The sequence below is a fragment of the Myotis brandtii genome, unplaced genomic scaffold, assembly GCF_000412655.1.
Source record: "Myotis brandtii unplaced genomic scaffold, ASM41265v1 scaffold268, whole genome shotgun sequence".
Taxonomy (NCBI): domain Eukaryota; kingdom Metazoa; phylum Chordata; class Mammalia; order Chiroptera; family Vespertilionidae; genus Myotis; species Myotis brandtii.
In genome coordinates this window covers 1,675,359-1,690,880 of record NW_005360187.1, presented here as the reverse complement: position 1 = coordinate 1,690,880, position 15,522 = coordinate 1,675,359, and the positions used below count along the sequence as shown (strand labels likewise).

Sequence of the window (15,522 nt, the reverse complement as noted above, 5' to 3'; positions counted from 1 at the left end):
CTTTCCTGAGGACACAAATGATTACTTTTTTATTGTATTTTAGCTGATACATACCTAGAGGTTGAATGAACATTTTGCAGTAAAATTAAGTCAAGTTTTATCAAGGTGTAGCTTTCTGTGGTATGATATTAAGGATCATGTTATGTAACTCACAATAAGGAAAATACATAATTTAAAGCAAGTTTTCTTTGTTTTGTGTTTTGTTTTGTTTTTGAGAGAGATTGATTGTTCCACTTATTTATGCATTCATTGGTTGATTCTTGTATGTGCCCTGACCAATGATCAAACCCACAACCTTGACATATTGGAACAACACTCTAATCAACTGAGCTAACCAGCCAGGGCTAAAGAAATTTTGTTTTAGCTTTTCCTATAAATGGCTTGATGGCTCACCATTCACTTGAAATAATCCTACACAATCATGCAAATCAAGAGATTTAAATCTTCATGTTCACTTTAAGAATACTTGTGAAACTGCCCAGGCCATCAAGAGTATGCATATTCAAAAAGCCACCAAATATCTGAAGGATGTCCCTTTGCAGGAGCAATGTGTGCCATTTGGTCATTACAATGGAGGAGTTGGTAGGTGTGCCCAGGCAAAAAATTGGGGCTGAACACAGGGTCAGAGGCCCAAAAAGAGAGCTGAATTTTTACTGCAGAGTCTTAAAAGTGCAGAGAGTAATGCTGAATTTAAGGGTTTAGATGTAGATTCTCTGGTCATTGAGCACGTCTTGGTGACAAAACCCCCAAGAAATGGTGCAGAATTTACAAAGCTCATGGGCTGATTAACCCCCACATAAGCTCTCCCTGCCACATGGAGGTGATCCTATTGAAAAAGAGCAGATGGTTCCTAAACCAGAAGAGGAGGTGGCACAGAAGAAAAAGATATCCCAGAAGAAATTGAAGAAACAAAAAACTAATGGCACGGGAATAAATTCAGCATAAAATAAATGCAAATGAAAGTTTAAAAAATTATTTTAAATGAACTCTCTGTAGAGAATAATTATATGAAATTTGCATAAACTGCAAGAACCAAGATAGATGTTTTTGTATCTGTGTCTGTAATTATTAGTTAAACATGACACCTTAAAACGTGTCTACTAAATAGAATTAAATGTTTATTCTAGACATAAATATTTTGCTTGGGTTTTAAAAATTCTAGCAATATATTATTAACTGTAAAATAAAAAGTGAAGAAAACATAGATCAAATTTTGTAATTGTTCTTTAGAAACGTTTTTTCATGCACAAATACCTATTTCATGTAAAGGCTGGTACACAGAAGCGTTTTTAACACTAGTTCAAAGTTTCAGTTTCACATCAGGCCGTATTTTTAAATTCATAGGATTTGAGGGGAAACCTTTTTAAAAGTCATTCATAACCACCATCTAGTTATTTTTTATTTATTTGAAAATATATTTTTATTGGTTTCAGAGAGGAAGAGAGAGATAGAAACATCAGTGATGAGGGAGAATTATTAATTGGCTGCCTCCTGCAGGCACAAAACTGGGGATGAGCCCACAATCTGGGCACGTGCCCTGACTGGGAATCGAACCGTAACCTCCTGGTTACGCTCAACACTGAAGCATGCAAGCCACCATCCAGTTTTAAAACACTACCATTACTCAAAAAAGTTCCCTCTTAAATTTATGTTTTTCTTTTGAAACAACCATAGCCTGAAAAGAAAATTATATGTAAATGACTACTATAAAATGTTTGTTGTTGATTAGACAAGCCCATCAATCTCAAAAATCCAATTTCAAAAATAAATGACATCCAATCCACACTCCCTCCTCTGCCCCCAGGCAACCACTGATCTACTTTTTGTTCCTTTAGAGAAGTTTTTGTCCTAGTTAAATTCAATTAAGCCAGAGAAAAATGTGGAAGAAATTGCATATACTGTAGTTTAACATGTCCATGGCACATAATAAGAGCTCAATAAATGGAGTCTCTGGTACATACCATGTATAATGCCTTCTGAATGTATTGTAGTTACTTTTTAATATTTCTTTCCTTCTTGGACCAGTGTGCAAAATAATATATCTTCAAGAGTTATAAAGAAGAGAAATACGATCCAATTCTATCCTTTCAGGTGCTTTGTTTAAATCTTCTTGAATGTTTTCATTGTCAATGAGAGCCCTCTGTAATTGTCATCTCATCTATTGTCTCTTTCTGGAGGTATAAATACCACCACTTTATAAAGCAGGAAAGCCCTGAAGTTATCTCTCTTCAAGTTTGCATGAGCCCATTCGGGTTTAATATTGCAACAACAATATCATTTCATCATGTAAAGGTCCTTATTTCTCTTTTCTTTTTAAAAAAATTATCTTTATTGTTGAAAGTATTAAAGATGTCCCTCTTTTTTTCCGCATTGACCCCTTCTAGCCCACACCCACCCTATGTCTTTCCCTGTCTTCCTTCCTTCCTTCCTTCCTTTCTCTCTCTCTCTCTCTCTCTCCCTCCCTCCCTCCCTCCCTCCCTTCCTTCCTTCCTTCCTTCCTTTCTCTCTCTCTCTCTCTCTCTCCCTCCCTCCCTCCCTCCCTCCCTTCCTTCCTTCCTTCCTTCCTTTCTCTCTCTCTCTCTCTCTCTCCCTCCCTCCCTCCCTCCCTCCCTTCCTTCCTTCCTTCCTTCCTTTCTTTCTTTCTTTCTTTCTTTTTCTTTCTTTTTTTTATTTTGTTTATTTCTCTTTTCTTGGTAATTTTTTTCTGAGTGTAAGAATTTGAAGCTCAGTATTTTTGAGATTGGATTTTTAGAGTGATCGCATTTCCAATTCAAAAGAAAACATTTTATCTAGTCATTTACACATAATTACTTTTTTCTGGGTTATGGATATTTCAAAAGAAACAAATGTGAATATTAGAATTTGTTATCTAATTATGGTATAGTACAAATTTTGAAAAGATGAGCTAGTATGGAACTTTCACAATTAACACATGTTCAGGAATTTACTCTGCATCTTTTATAGACTTAGCTACATATTCCAAAACGATGAGACTATGAACTTGAGGACCGTATTATTGTCTGAAATGAATTAGCTATGGAAACAGGAAAACCATAACTTTAATCTGAAATGTTCTTTATTTATAGATTTAAAAGCATTGGGGAGGCATAAAAATTTATCCAGGATACTAATTTACTATTTCATTGTAAAGCAATCCAAATAATTCAAATGTGAATGACAATTAACAATGAAAAATATTCAGGTAAACTGAGCAAATTTTGTGCTCAAAACAAAAGGAACTTCTTTCTGTCAATGGAGGGAAGTATGCAAGAGAGGAGAGAGTGAGCAGGTGAGGAATCTGATGATAACATTTGAGTCCTAGGGTCCATCCATGTTTAAGCCATCTTGATTTCTAATATTCTCAGATATTGAGCCAACACATTTTCTAAGCTAACTTGGTTAGATTCCTGTTGCATGCACAAGCTGTCCTGATAAAGTATCTTCTAGTTTCTTTTTAAAAAGAAGTTTACTATTATGAAATTTTCAAGCACATAAAAGAACATACCTAATGGACACAATAAATGAGCATCAAGGCACTCACATAAGCAGAGCATCACAAAGACCATTGGAGTCTCCTGTGTGCTTTTTCCTGGGTTCATCTCTCACCCAGCCCCAAGAAGACCCACTATTTTGATTATCTATTTAATTTATTTTTTGCTTTTTATTATAACTTTGTGTGTGTGTGTGTGTAGCTAAATTGTGTTCCCTCAAAATTCATTGGTTGAAGTCCTAACGTTCCCCCCCCCCGCCCCCCCCAGTACCTCAGAATATGATTGTATTTGGAGATAGGGTCTTTAAACAGATAATTAAGTTAAAATGAGGTCATTAGGGTGGGCCTTAACTTCAATATGACTGGTGTCCTTATAGAAGAGGAAATTTGGACACACACATGCACACAGGTAAGGACATGTAAAGATATAGGGAGAAGGCAGCCATCCGCAAGGAGAAGGGCCTCAAAAGAACCCATTTCTGCCCTGACAGGTTTAGCTCAGTGGATAGAGCGTCGGCCTGTGGACTCAAGGGTCCCAGGTTCAATTCCAGTCAAGGGCATGTACCTTGGTTGCGGGCACATCCCCAGTAGGAGGTATACAGGAGGCAACTGATTGATGTTTCTCTCTCATTGAAGTTTCTAACTATCTTCCTTCCTCTCTGTAAAAAATCAATAATATATATATATATTTTAAAAAAAGAACCCATTTCTGCTCATACATTGATCTTGGACTTTTAGCCTCCAGAATTATAAGAAAATACATTCCTGCTGTTTAATCCACCCAATCTGTGGTACTTTGTTATGGCAGTCCTAGCAAATTAATATAGTATCCTTCAGAGTATGTTGTTTAATTTTATTTGTTCTTGAACTTTGAATAAATAGGTTCATACTCCAAGTAGTCTGTGACTTGTTTTTTCACACAATGTCCTGTTTCTAAGATCCACCCATATCGATGTTCACTCTTTTATTGCTGTATAGAACATAATTCTTTGAACATGCCACTTTAAAAAAACCCATTTACCTATTAATGAACAATTAGAGTGTTTACATGATTTTTTGTTTGTTAGTTTTTGTTTCTTCTCTCAGAAACAATGCTGCTATAAATAATTTTATACTGGTTTCTTTCTGCTCATGCAAACTCAACTTTGCCAGATAGAGCCAAAGTGTTTTTTAAAATTGTTTCCAGTTATACTCCCACCAAGTGTTTTTTAAATTGTTTCCAGTACACCAGCATTCCTGCTGTTCCAAATCCTCATCAACATTTGGTATTTCAGATGTGTTAATTTTTGCCAATCTGGAAAACAGGTAATGGTATCTGATTGGTTTTAGTTGGCATTTTTTCTAATTATTAAGGAAATGTTTCATCTTTTTTCTATTTTATTAATTACTTGTATATCCTCTTCTGTGAAACATCATTTATATTTTGCTCTTTTACATATTAGACGTGCATTCTCCTCTTATTTGCTACTCTTTATATTGGGTTGTCTTTTTCTTATTGACATATTCTTATATATATTCCCAATACTAATCCTTTGTGACTTACATGAATTGCACAAATATGTTCTCAGTTTGTTACCTGTCTTTTCACTTTCTTTATGGTGTATTTGTTAACAAAAATTTTTAACCTTAATATAGTAAAATATGTAAATATTTTTCTTTATTATTAACACATATTGTCTCTTACTTAAGAAAATTTTCCCTACCCCAGAACATTCCCAAGTTGTGTGTGTGTTTTTTTAAATTTAAAGACAATTTTTAGAGCAGTTTTAAGTTTACAGCAAAATTGAGAGGAAAGTATAGAGATTTCCCACATACACCCTGCCCCCACATATGCAAAGCCTCCCCCACCATCATCATACCCCACCAGAGTGATGCATTTGTTATAACTGATGAATTTACATTGACATGTCATTAATACCCAAAGTCCATAGTTTACATTAGGTTTCACTCTTGGTGTTGTACATTCTATGGGTTTAGTCAAATATATAATGACATATAGCCATCATTATAATATCATAGAGTATTTTCATTGCCCTAAAAATCCTCTGTGCTCCACCTATTAATCTCCCCCTGCCCTTCAAGTTGTGTGTCTTTTAAAATCTTTGAACCACTTGTTAAAGTACTTCACAGTTTTTGACTCTGAAAATGGTATCTTTATAGTTGCTTTTGTTTCTGTAAATAGTATCTTTAAAAAATATATTGAATATTTATTATTCATGGGTTTCTTAATCTTATGTTATATTTCATAACTTTATTAATTCAGTAATCTGTAGATTTTTAAAAAAATATTTTTTATTGATTTATAGAGAGAGAGGAAGGGAGAGGGAGAGAGAAAGAGAAACATTGATGTGAGAGTGAAACATCCATTGGCTGCCTCCTGCATGTCCCCTGGGATTGAGCTGCAACCTGGGCATGTGCCCTGACCGGGAATTGAACTGGGTGCACAAGAAGACACCCAACCAACTGAGCCACACAAGCCAGGGTTATAGATTTATTATTATTATTATCATTATTATTATTATTATTTTGCTTTTCTATGTAAACAATTATATCATTTTCAAATAAACAACTTATTTTTTTCCTTTCCAATCTCAGTAACTTTTATTTCTTTTCCATTTCATTTCACTCTTATTCTTCTGGTTAGGATTTCTGTATAATGCTAAATAGGATTGATGCTGGTGGTAGACTTAAGATTTTGCCATTACAAAAAATATTTGTGCTGGGTTGGTATGGTTTAATGGTTGAGCATCAACCTATGAACTACTAGGAGGTCATGGTTTGATTCCTGATCAGAACACATGCCCAGGTTACAGGCTCCATCCCCCACAGTGTGGGGTGGGCAGGAGGCAGCCGATCAATGATTCTCTCTCATCATGGATGTTTCTTTCTCTCTCTCCCTCATTCTTCCTCTCTGAAATCAATAAAAATATATATTAAAAAAAAAGCAAAACCAACTCATTTAACTCATCAACTTCTCCTCCAAACCTTTAAAAAAGAAAAAAAGCCCTAGTCAGTTTGGCTCACAGACTGAAGGGTCCTGGGTTCGATTCTGGTCAAGGGCATGTACCTCAGTTCTCTCTCACATCAAAGTTTCTCTCACTCTGTCTCTCCCCCTCCCTTCCACTCTCTCTAAAAATCAATGGGGAAAAAAATCCTTGGGTGAAGATTAAAAAAAACACACAAAACTAAAGACAACATCTTTAAAAGATAGATATTTGCTGTAGATATTTTGTAGTTATCTTTTTGCAGGTTAAGGAAAACTGAGACTTATGAGAATTTTTGTTGTGTGTGTATTAAATCTTATCTAATACTTTTTCTGAACCTATTGAATTGATCTTATGATTGTTTTCTCCTTTAATCTATAAATGTCATTGAGTACACTAAAATTTTTTTCTAATGTTAGGCCAATCTTACATTTCTTGTATAAACCCAACTTGGTTATGATGACAGTGTATAATTTAGTTTACCATATTGTCAGGATTCTTGTTTTGATGCTTATGAATGTAATTGGCATGGAAGTTTCTTTTCTTGTATATTCCTTATTTTGTTTTGATACCAGGGTTATATTAAGTTTAAGTTATGATGTGGAAATTTTTCTTTGTTGTTTTTTTATTCTCTGGGGGGATTTATGTAAGATTGACATTTGCTCACTGAACATTTTAATGCAGTGGTTCTCAACCTTCCTAATTCCGCAACCCTTTAATACAGTTCCTCATGTTGTGGTGACCCCCAACCATAAAATTATTTTTGTTGCTACTTCATAACTGTAATTTTGCTACTGTTATGAATCATAATGTAAATATCTGATATGCAGGATGTATTTTCATTGTTGGCGACCCACAGGTTGAGAACCGCTGTTTTAATGTAGGTATCTTTATCTTGCCTATAACCTTCAGAGTAGTAAAGTGTAGAAAGAGATATATGAGGAATGACATTTGCAAAGTTGAATAATAAATCAGGGTGGAAATAATTAGTGTTAACAACTCAGTCTTCCTACAGTATTCACAACATGCAACTCCCAAGAGAGAAAAGAGAAACCAATTACCAATTGTGAGACTCTTCTCTAAGCCTAATGCTTCCTTGATGAGCATTCTGTAGAGAGGAACGACAGAAAAGAAAAGCTTTGAACTTCCATTGAAAGAAAGAAAATCCTTATTTACAGAAGACAAATTGCAGCTGATTGCTACCTTTCTCCAGACATCCATCCAGCTCCTCTCCTTTGCCATCAGGTAGTACATACTCGAGTGCACTGCTGTTTCTTAAAACGATGTGTTGCCATAGACACTGGTCCAATTCTCAAATCCTCTTCATTTCACACATTTCCGTCACAAAAGGAGTACTGATTGAGTTCAAACTCAATCCAAAAAAAAATGCATGCATAGAGAGAAACAAAATTAGAATCTGGCTGAGATTCTTCCTTTTCCAACCCCCCACCTCCAGACTCTTTTCTTAGTTAATGGAAGGAGTAGCTTGCTTAATGGCAAGAAATACACCTCACTATTCCTTCTAAACTCACTCAATAATCCTTGAAGTAAAACCAAGATGAAAAAGTAAAGGCCACACGAAAATTCCGTTTTGTCACAAACTTCTTACTTAATTTGACAAGAGAAAAATTCTGAGATGTCCTAAATTAAATTATGGTGACAGAGACACGGATATTTAACCAGTTAATAGCTGTGGGGCAAATAACAGTAGACCACTCACCTTTCTGAATGAATGTTACAGCTTTGAATGAACTTCTGTAGCCACCACAAACGCCTCTGCATCCTGCATATGCGTGAACTTTCAGGACTGTTGCCTATAACCAGCAAAAGTAGTAAGTATTTCTCACTTACAGACTGGGTGTCTATCATAGGATATCCCTGCCCTCACTTTTTCCCACCTACCTCATCAGTAGCCAATGTAAATTCTTTTAAGACAACTTACATCTTTCTTCCCCGAAACATAATGTGTAAAAGCTCCTGTCAGCTTGGGAAAGTGGGCCACGGATATGGTTGTCTTTTTTACCTAGCACTACTGCTGGCGGAACAGACTACATGCCTCCAGAACCTGGTCTTTTTTGGCTAGAATGTGGATCAATAAACCCTTTCTTTAAGAAAAGCTTTCGGTCATGGAAGTTTTTTGTTTAAACTATCACATTACCTGCCATTTGTCACACTGGATATCATTATTAATAGTTTCACCTTGTATTAATGTTGCATTTCATAGATTAGAACCACTGTTCTTATGTGTTATTTCTAAGTCTTTCCAATACTATCTAGTGATAAAGACAAGATGGGTATCACTCCTACTTTACAAATTGGGAATCAGGCTCAGAAAAGTCATGCATTTCCCAATGGGAATAAGTCTCTCTGTCTTCTAATATTCATTTAGTTAAATCTACAATGCGCCATTACTTTAAAAAGAGTATTAAAATTATCCAGAACTTGATTAGGATTCATTACTTCATTGATAACTAGGCCTTGCCTAGCAAAAAATTAGATTCTTGGAAAGTAAAAGCATCTTTATGCTATTTTAAATAATTATTTTTTTTCTTTTGGCTACAGAAGCAAAATAAGAAAAATATCTTGAAACTGCCTGTCTTTGCCAATGGTAAGGTTGATTCTATTTTAATATTGTGCTGTTATTTGAAACTTTTGTAATCTGTTGGGTCAGTTTAGGTACTGCCTGTTATGGACTGAATTGTATTCCTTCCAAGTCACATGTTGAAGCCCTAACGGCTCCTCTACACCCCCCCCACTCCTCCCCCTCCCCCCCACCTTGGTATGCGACTATATTTGGAAGCAGGGACTTTGAAGAGGTGAGTAGTTAAAATGAGGCTGTCAGGGTGGGCCCTAACACAGTGTGACTGGTGTCCTTATAAGGAAAGGAAACTTGGACACACAGAGGGACACCAGGGATGTGTGCACACAGGAAAGAGACCATATGCAGACACAATGAGAATGTGCCATCTGCAAGCCAAGGAGAGAGGCATCAAGGGAAACCAAACCTGCTGACACCTTGATCTCGAACTTCTAGCCTCCAGAACTGTGAGAAATTGAATTTCTGTTGTGGTAGCCCTCGCAAAGTATTACATTGGCCTAAAAACATGGGATCTGAGGAGGAGGAAGGATCCATCACCAATGAGAAGCATCCTTAGGCTCCTTTAGTTACTCAAGTCACAACTTGGAATTTTCAAAAAGGAGTCTCCCATAAACTAAATAAATAGAGATTAGCATTTAACTATAAATACCCGAAGGATCATTTCATAAATAGCATCCTCTATTTTGGAAAAATAGCTCCAAATGAACTGCTCATTATCAAACACTTAACTGAACCTCATTATGCAGAAGCCTTTGCAAGTTAACAATGAGTTATGAACAGCTCTATCTTCTTTTTCTGGGCCTTTCTCCAAAAAGAATTATTTAATTTGGAATTAATTTTTGTATTCAATTAAATGTTTAATACAGAGGGGTTTTTTTGAAACTGCACATTCACAAGAAAAAAATATATTTAAGATGTTATCTTTTTAAAAGAATAATTTATTCTTTTTTACCCTGGCTGGGTAGCTCAATTGGTTAAAGAGTATTCCCCATATGCCAAGGTTGTGGGTTCCATCCCTGGTCAGGACACATACAAGAATCAACCAATGAATACATAAATATATGGAACAACAAACTGACGTTTTTCTCCCTCTCAAATCAATCAATAAATAAAAGAATTTATTGAGGTGAAATTCACATAATATCAAATTAATCACTTTAAAGTGAATAATCCTTGGGGGTAACTCTGGAAACTTATAGAGTTTCTCAGTGTTTAGTAATCCCACTCCTAGTGACCTATCCTATAGGGAAAATCACAAACAAAATGTTTTATCTTAAAGTATTTTCTTTTTTGTTCTTTTGTTCATCCTCCTAGCATCCCAAGGCAAATTAACCTCTTCAGAACATGCCAGAAACATATATAACAGTATTTTTTTTCCAAAGTAACTGACTTGAGATGCAGTTCCTAATTGTGGTTTATCTGGAAGTCATAAGACAGGATGGTAGTGCTATCCGTGTCAGAGATGTGGGGAATGTTTTAAGATGTTGCCACCGATTATGTACCATTGCTGGGCTTCTATAAAAACGTAGAGGCAAAGTGAAGGGGGAGGCTCTGATCTTGGCTCACTTCTTAAAGATTGATACCCAGTCACCTTTTCCTGGAGCTGCCTTTTCCAGGCATTGGAGCTGGCATTTGGTATTCACTTCCTCCAACAGGTATCTATCAAGCACTGCAGGGTGCTGGGTACCAGTGGTGGAGAGAGGCTTGTGCCTACTCTGGGGCTGACAGTCTGGTGGGAGGACGGCCGATTAAACAAGCCAGTCTGTGACTGTAACGTGTAATAAGAACCTCCACAGTAGAAACACATGCTAGGAACGCCCTACTCTCACTAGAGAAGCAGAAGCGTTTGCTTACCATTTAGTTCTAACCCCCGATTTTATAGGTGTAGACATTGAGTGCAGAAAAGGGTTGTGTTCACTTTTTATTAGTAACTAAACCAGGACTAAAACTCTTGTTTCTTAAATCAGCATTTAAAAAAGTATCTCTGCTATGCTTTGACTAAAACTCTTGTTTCTTAAATCAGCATTTAAAAAAATATCTCTGTTATGCTTTCTGACTTAGTTGGAAAACCTGATCTTTGCTTTCAATATATTTTTTTTTATTCTACAAGTTAGTTTTGTTATTCAAAACCCAGAGAAGAGTGCTGGCGATTGTGTAGGCTGTTGGCCATGCCAGCTCCCCATGGCCCTCTCAGAGCATGTCAGCTCCCGCTGGTTTGACCTGTGGAAAGGACTCTCCTCTTCCGCGCCAGCCCCTGGGATGAAGTCTGGAGTAGTTGGACCATGCACAGTCCTTCCAACAGGCCCTCAGGTGACTCTAACTCCACTCCTTTCTTCTCAGACTAACCTTAAACCTGACACCTTCAGATTCGCTTATGAACTCAGCCTCTTTCTAAACCACAACTTCCTTTAAAGTCTGGCAAATTTTTATTGCTTAACTGTTGATTATGTGATAACATAAAGAAAGTGATATTTAGTTTCCATCATGGGTCCAGAACACATAGCAACTGGTAGTTCTTTGGATTTTTATTCCATGTGACCTGAGTAGGGCAAGCATAGACTTGGCTGGTTTTACATGTAAACAAAGTGGGGAGCCACCAGCAGATCAGGAGGGCTTGAGAGATCTTCCTTGGAGGGCATCTGGAATCACATCATTTCAGGGAAGGAAGGAACCTGAAAAGGATCATCCAGTTTAACAAACCCTTCTAACTCTTGAATTTCCTTTACTATTTATTTGTTGTATGGATATTCAACTAGACTGTTGCCCATCCTCAATCATTCCATTAAAACTGCTCTCAGTTCACCAATGACTTTCATTTTAATTAACACCTCTTAGGCATTTATGGTTGTTAATTACTATGCAAGCCTGTGGCTTCTGTGATATAACTTGCTTCCAGTTTTCCTTCTACATCTTTTTTTTAAATGTATTTTTATTGATTTCTTAGAGGAAGGGAGAGAGAGAGAGAGAGAAAAGAGCATCAATGAGGAGAGAGAATCATTGATGGGCTGCCTCCTGCATGCCCCCGACATCCCTTGGGGATTGAACCCCCAACCTGGGCCTGGGCCTGTGCCAGTGGGCCCACAGTGGGTCTAACCATGCCCTCTTTTAACTCCAGACTATCAGATAAGTTTCAATAACTCTGAACTCAAAAGGTTAGGGGCCTTAGTGCCAGGATTTTTGGGTTGCAAGCAACAAGACAACTGATTCTGGCTAATCTAAGCAAAACACAAAATAAAACAAGCTAGGACTTAGTGGAAAGGTATCAGGTAGGCCTGAATTGTAAAACCAATATGTTGAAATTTGTTTCCACAGTTATAGCAGCCTTCAAAGCTGCAGATTTTCCCCCAGATCAAAGCAGTAGAATATGTCAGGAAGGAAATCACCTAAGCTCAGTAATGCCCAGATAAATGGCTTTGCACATGATGTATTAGAGAAAGCACTAGGGCAATCTGATTTTATTTATTTAGTTAGTTAGTTTAAAAAATATTTTTATTGATTTCAGAAAGGAAGTGGGTGGGAGAAAGAGATAGAAACATCAATGATGAAAGAGAATCATCGATCAGTTGCCTCCTGCATGCTTCCTACTGGGGATCAAACCCACAACCCAAGCATGTGCCCTGACCACGGAATTGAACTGTGACCTCCTCAACCACTGAACCACGCCAGCCGCAAAGGTAAAATGGAAATGATAAGTATAGAAAGTAGATTATAATTCACCAGTCTCCTGATCAGTTTTCTGCTTATTCACTTATTTATTCCTTAATTATTTATCAAGCGTATACTCTGTGCCAGGTATGGAGTTGGGTGCTAGGTGCTGGGGATGGGGACAATCCCTGCCCGTGTGGAGTTAGCACAGTCTAGTGTTAGCTTAACTTAGAAGAAAACATATAGCTTGACTGGTCAAATATTTCAAATATCCAAGTCAAAAAACTTTGCCAAAGTCAACAGGAGAGTCCAAAAGAATTCTTATTTCACATTTGGGAATTAATATACAGTATTTATTTCTCTTTTTCCTACCTTAAACTCACATGCCCATTTCCCCTAATTTCATTTCTTTCTCTTTAAAATAAGATGGAGAAATTAGGGATTCTTCAAACATTTGGATATGGGCCTGTTATTCTCAAATTATAGTGAATAATTCTTTCAAGGAATTACTACATTGGCGTTCTCCATGGAAAAAGGCAGCTTGAAAGACCATATTTGTGCTCATGGTTTTGTGGTTTTTTCCCCCTTGATATATGTCAGCTGTTAAATGCCCATGTGGTTCAAAAAGAAGTATCAGGAAGCTTCTGAAGCTCTTTGCAGCAGCATCTATAACAAGCAACATCAGCAGTTTGTAGGCCTCCTTCTCCCTTCCCTGTGCCCCCTGCTCCTCTTGACTGCCCACAGGTGAAGCTGCTGCCAGGGAGCACAACCAGGAGGGCAGAGTTGCCCCTTCCATGGTCTCATTTGCATCCCCAGCACTGAGCACTGGCTGGCAGAGTTGGCACTCAGTAAGTATTTGCTACGTGAATGAATAAACAAAAAAGGTTCTTAGAAAAAAGGAGAGGAATTTAATCCCCCTGCCTTTCTGATCAAATTATTTTTACAGCTCCTTTGATTGGTTGACTTGGAATTGCATTTGAAATGCTAAAGATCCCAACGCCCAATAAAAAGCAGACAAGGACTTTGAGTGTCCAGAGACCTCAGTTTTCTGAGAAGTAGCACCAGGTGCTTCTAGGATTACATTGAAAGCCTATTTGACCAGTGCTCTGATTTAATTACAAATTCTTCTTGATTATGGGCTACCTCTTGATTTACATAAGACAATTTGAATTTCAGACGTGTATACTTAGCAGTTATTTTTTTGGATAATTTTTGGTACTTCAGACATTTTACTAATTAAGAGAGGTTTCTGCATATAATAAGCTTAAAGGAGGTTTTCCTATATCGGTGATAGCAAGGGAATTTCATCTCTTGCCAATTTTAATTGACTGATTTGCCTGAAGTGTCAGATTGAGGATTGTGAGCCCAGCCCTGAACCCTGTAGGGAAGGCTACTGTTAGGGACAGAGATAGAATATTGAGGACCAGCTATAATTATAAGAAATATTAATCATGCTCTGTTAACCGTGTTTTGTTCTGAATAAAGAAAGCACATTCTAACCTGGCTGGGAGTTGCACGTGGGACCTGGGTGAAACCTGGGAGTTCACCTGGAAATGAGGCCCATCTTCTACATCCAGGAGCTGCCTATTATCATGGGAAGATTAACAACCTTGTTGCAGGAAGCAGAAGCACCAGCTCTTTGAAAAACCCCAGCCCTTTGCATACCCCTAGGTCAGTGGTTCTCAACCTGTGGGTTGCGACCCCTTTGGGGGTCAAACGACCCTTTCACAGGGGTCACCTAAGACCATCGGAAAACACATATATAATTACCTATTGTTTACAGTAGCAAAATTACAGTTATGAAGTAGCAACAAAAATAATTTTATGGTTGGGGGTCACCACAACATGAGGAACTGTATTAAAGGTTCGCGGCATTAGGAAGGTTGAGAACCACTGCCCTAGGTCTTTGCAAACCCCCAGCCCGCATTACCTGTAAACTGCCTATTTTGCATACCCATTCTTATTCCTTTTGCCTATTTCCCCATGTAATCTTCCTCCTTCTACCCAATATAGACAGCTGGTTCATAGCAGAGGGCAGAGCAGATTTTTGTGGATGACCTGCAGCTCTCCCATCATGCTGGCAGTATTGGAATAAATGCTCATATATGATTCAACCCTCTCTGCTTAATTAGCTGAAGTAGTGCCGGCAGCCTGGACCCATTGGTTGTCTGGTCACATTGATGACAGAAATCAGGTTGGTGGGAAGTGACAAACCTTATGTACTTGGAGGTTCAGAAAACAACTGTTTATTCTGCACTGGTGCTGGCTCAGTGGAGTCACCTCCAGAGGCTGAGCACCATGTCCAGGTTCTGACCTTCTTTTATACATGACTAGAGGCCCAGTGCATGGATTTGTGCACCGGTGGGGTCCCTTGGCCTGGCCTGTGCCCTCTCGCAATCCAAGGACCCCTTGGGGGATGTTGGAGAGCCGGTTTTGGCCTGATGCCCACAGGCCAGGCCAAGGGACCCCACTGGTGCACAAATCTGTACACCAGGCCTCTAGTATGCATATAAGATCTTTGGTTAATATCTTCCCACCTTCCCTCCTCCCCTCTTCCCTCTGAGATTCATCAGTCTGTTCCATGTTTCTATGCCTGTGCATTGAGCATCTGTCCCCTGGTGATCATTGCACATCATAGCTACCGGCTGGTCGGCCAGTCTGCTGGTCGCTTAGGCTTTTATATAGAGAGATTAGATAAGCTTCTGGGTATTTAGGGATCTTTCCAAACATGTGGCAGACAGGGCGGTTGGCTGATGCAAGAAGCAAGTGAGATTACAGAATCCAAGGGAGGTTATGGTGGAGCA

General features: G+C 37.9%; 1 pseudogene; it reads left to right on the top strand.

Annotated features, from left to right (window-relative positions):
• Nucleotides 1-407: 407 nt before the first annotated feature.
• LOC106726463 lies at nt 408-945 on the top strand (annotated as a pseudogene).
• The last annotated feature ends 14,577 nt before the right edge of the window (nt 946-15,522 follow it).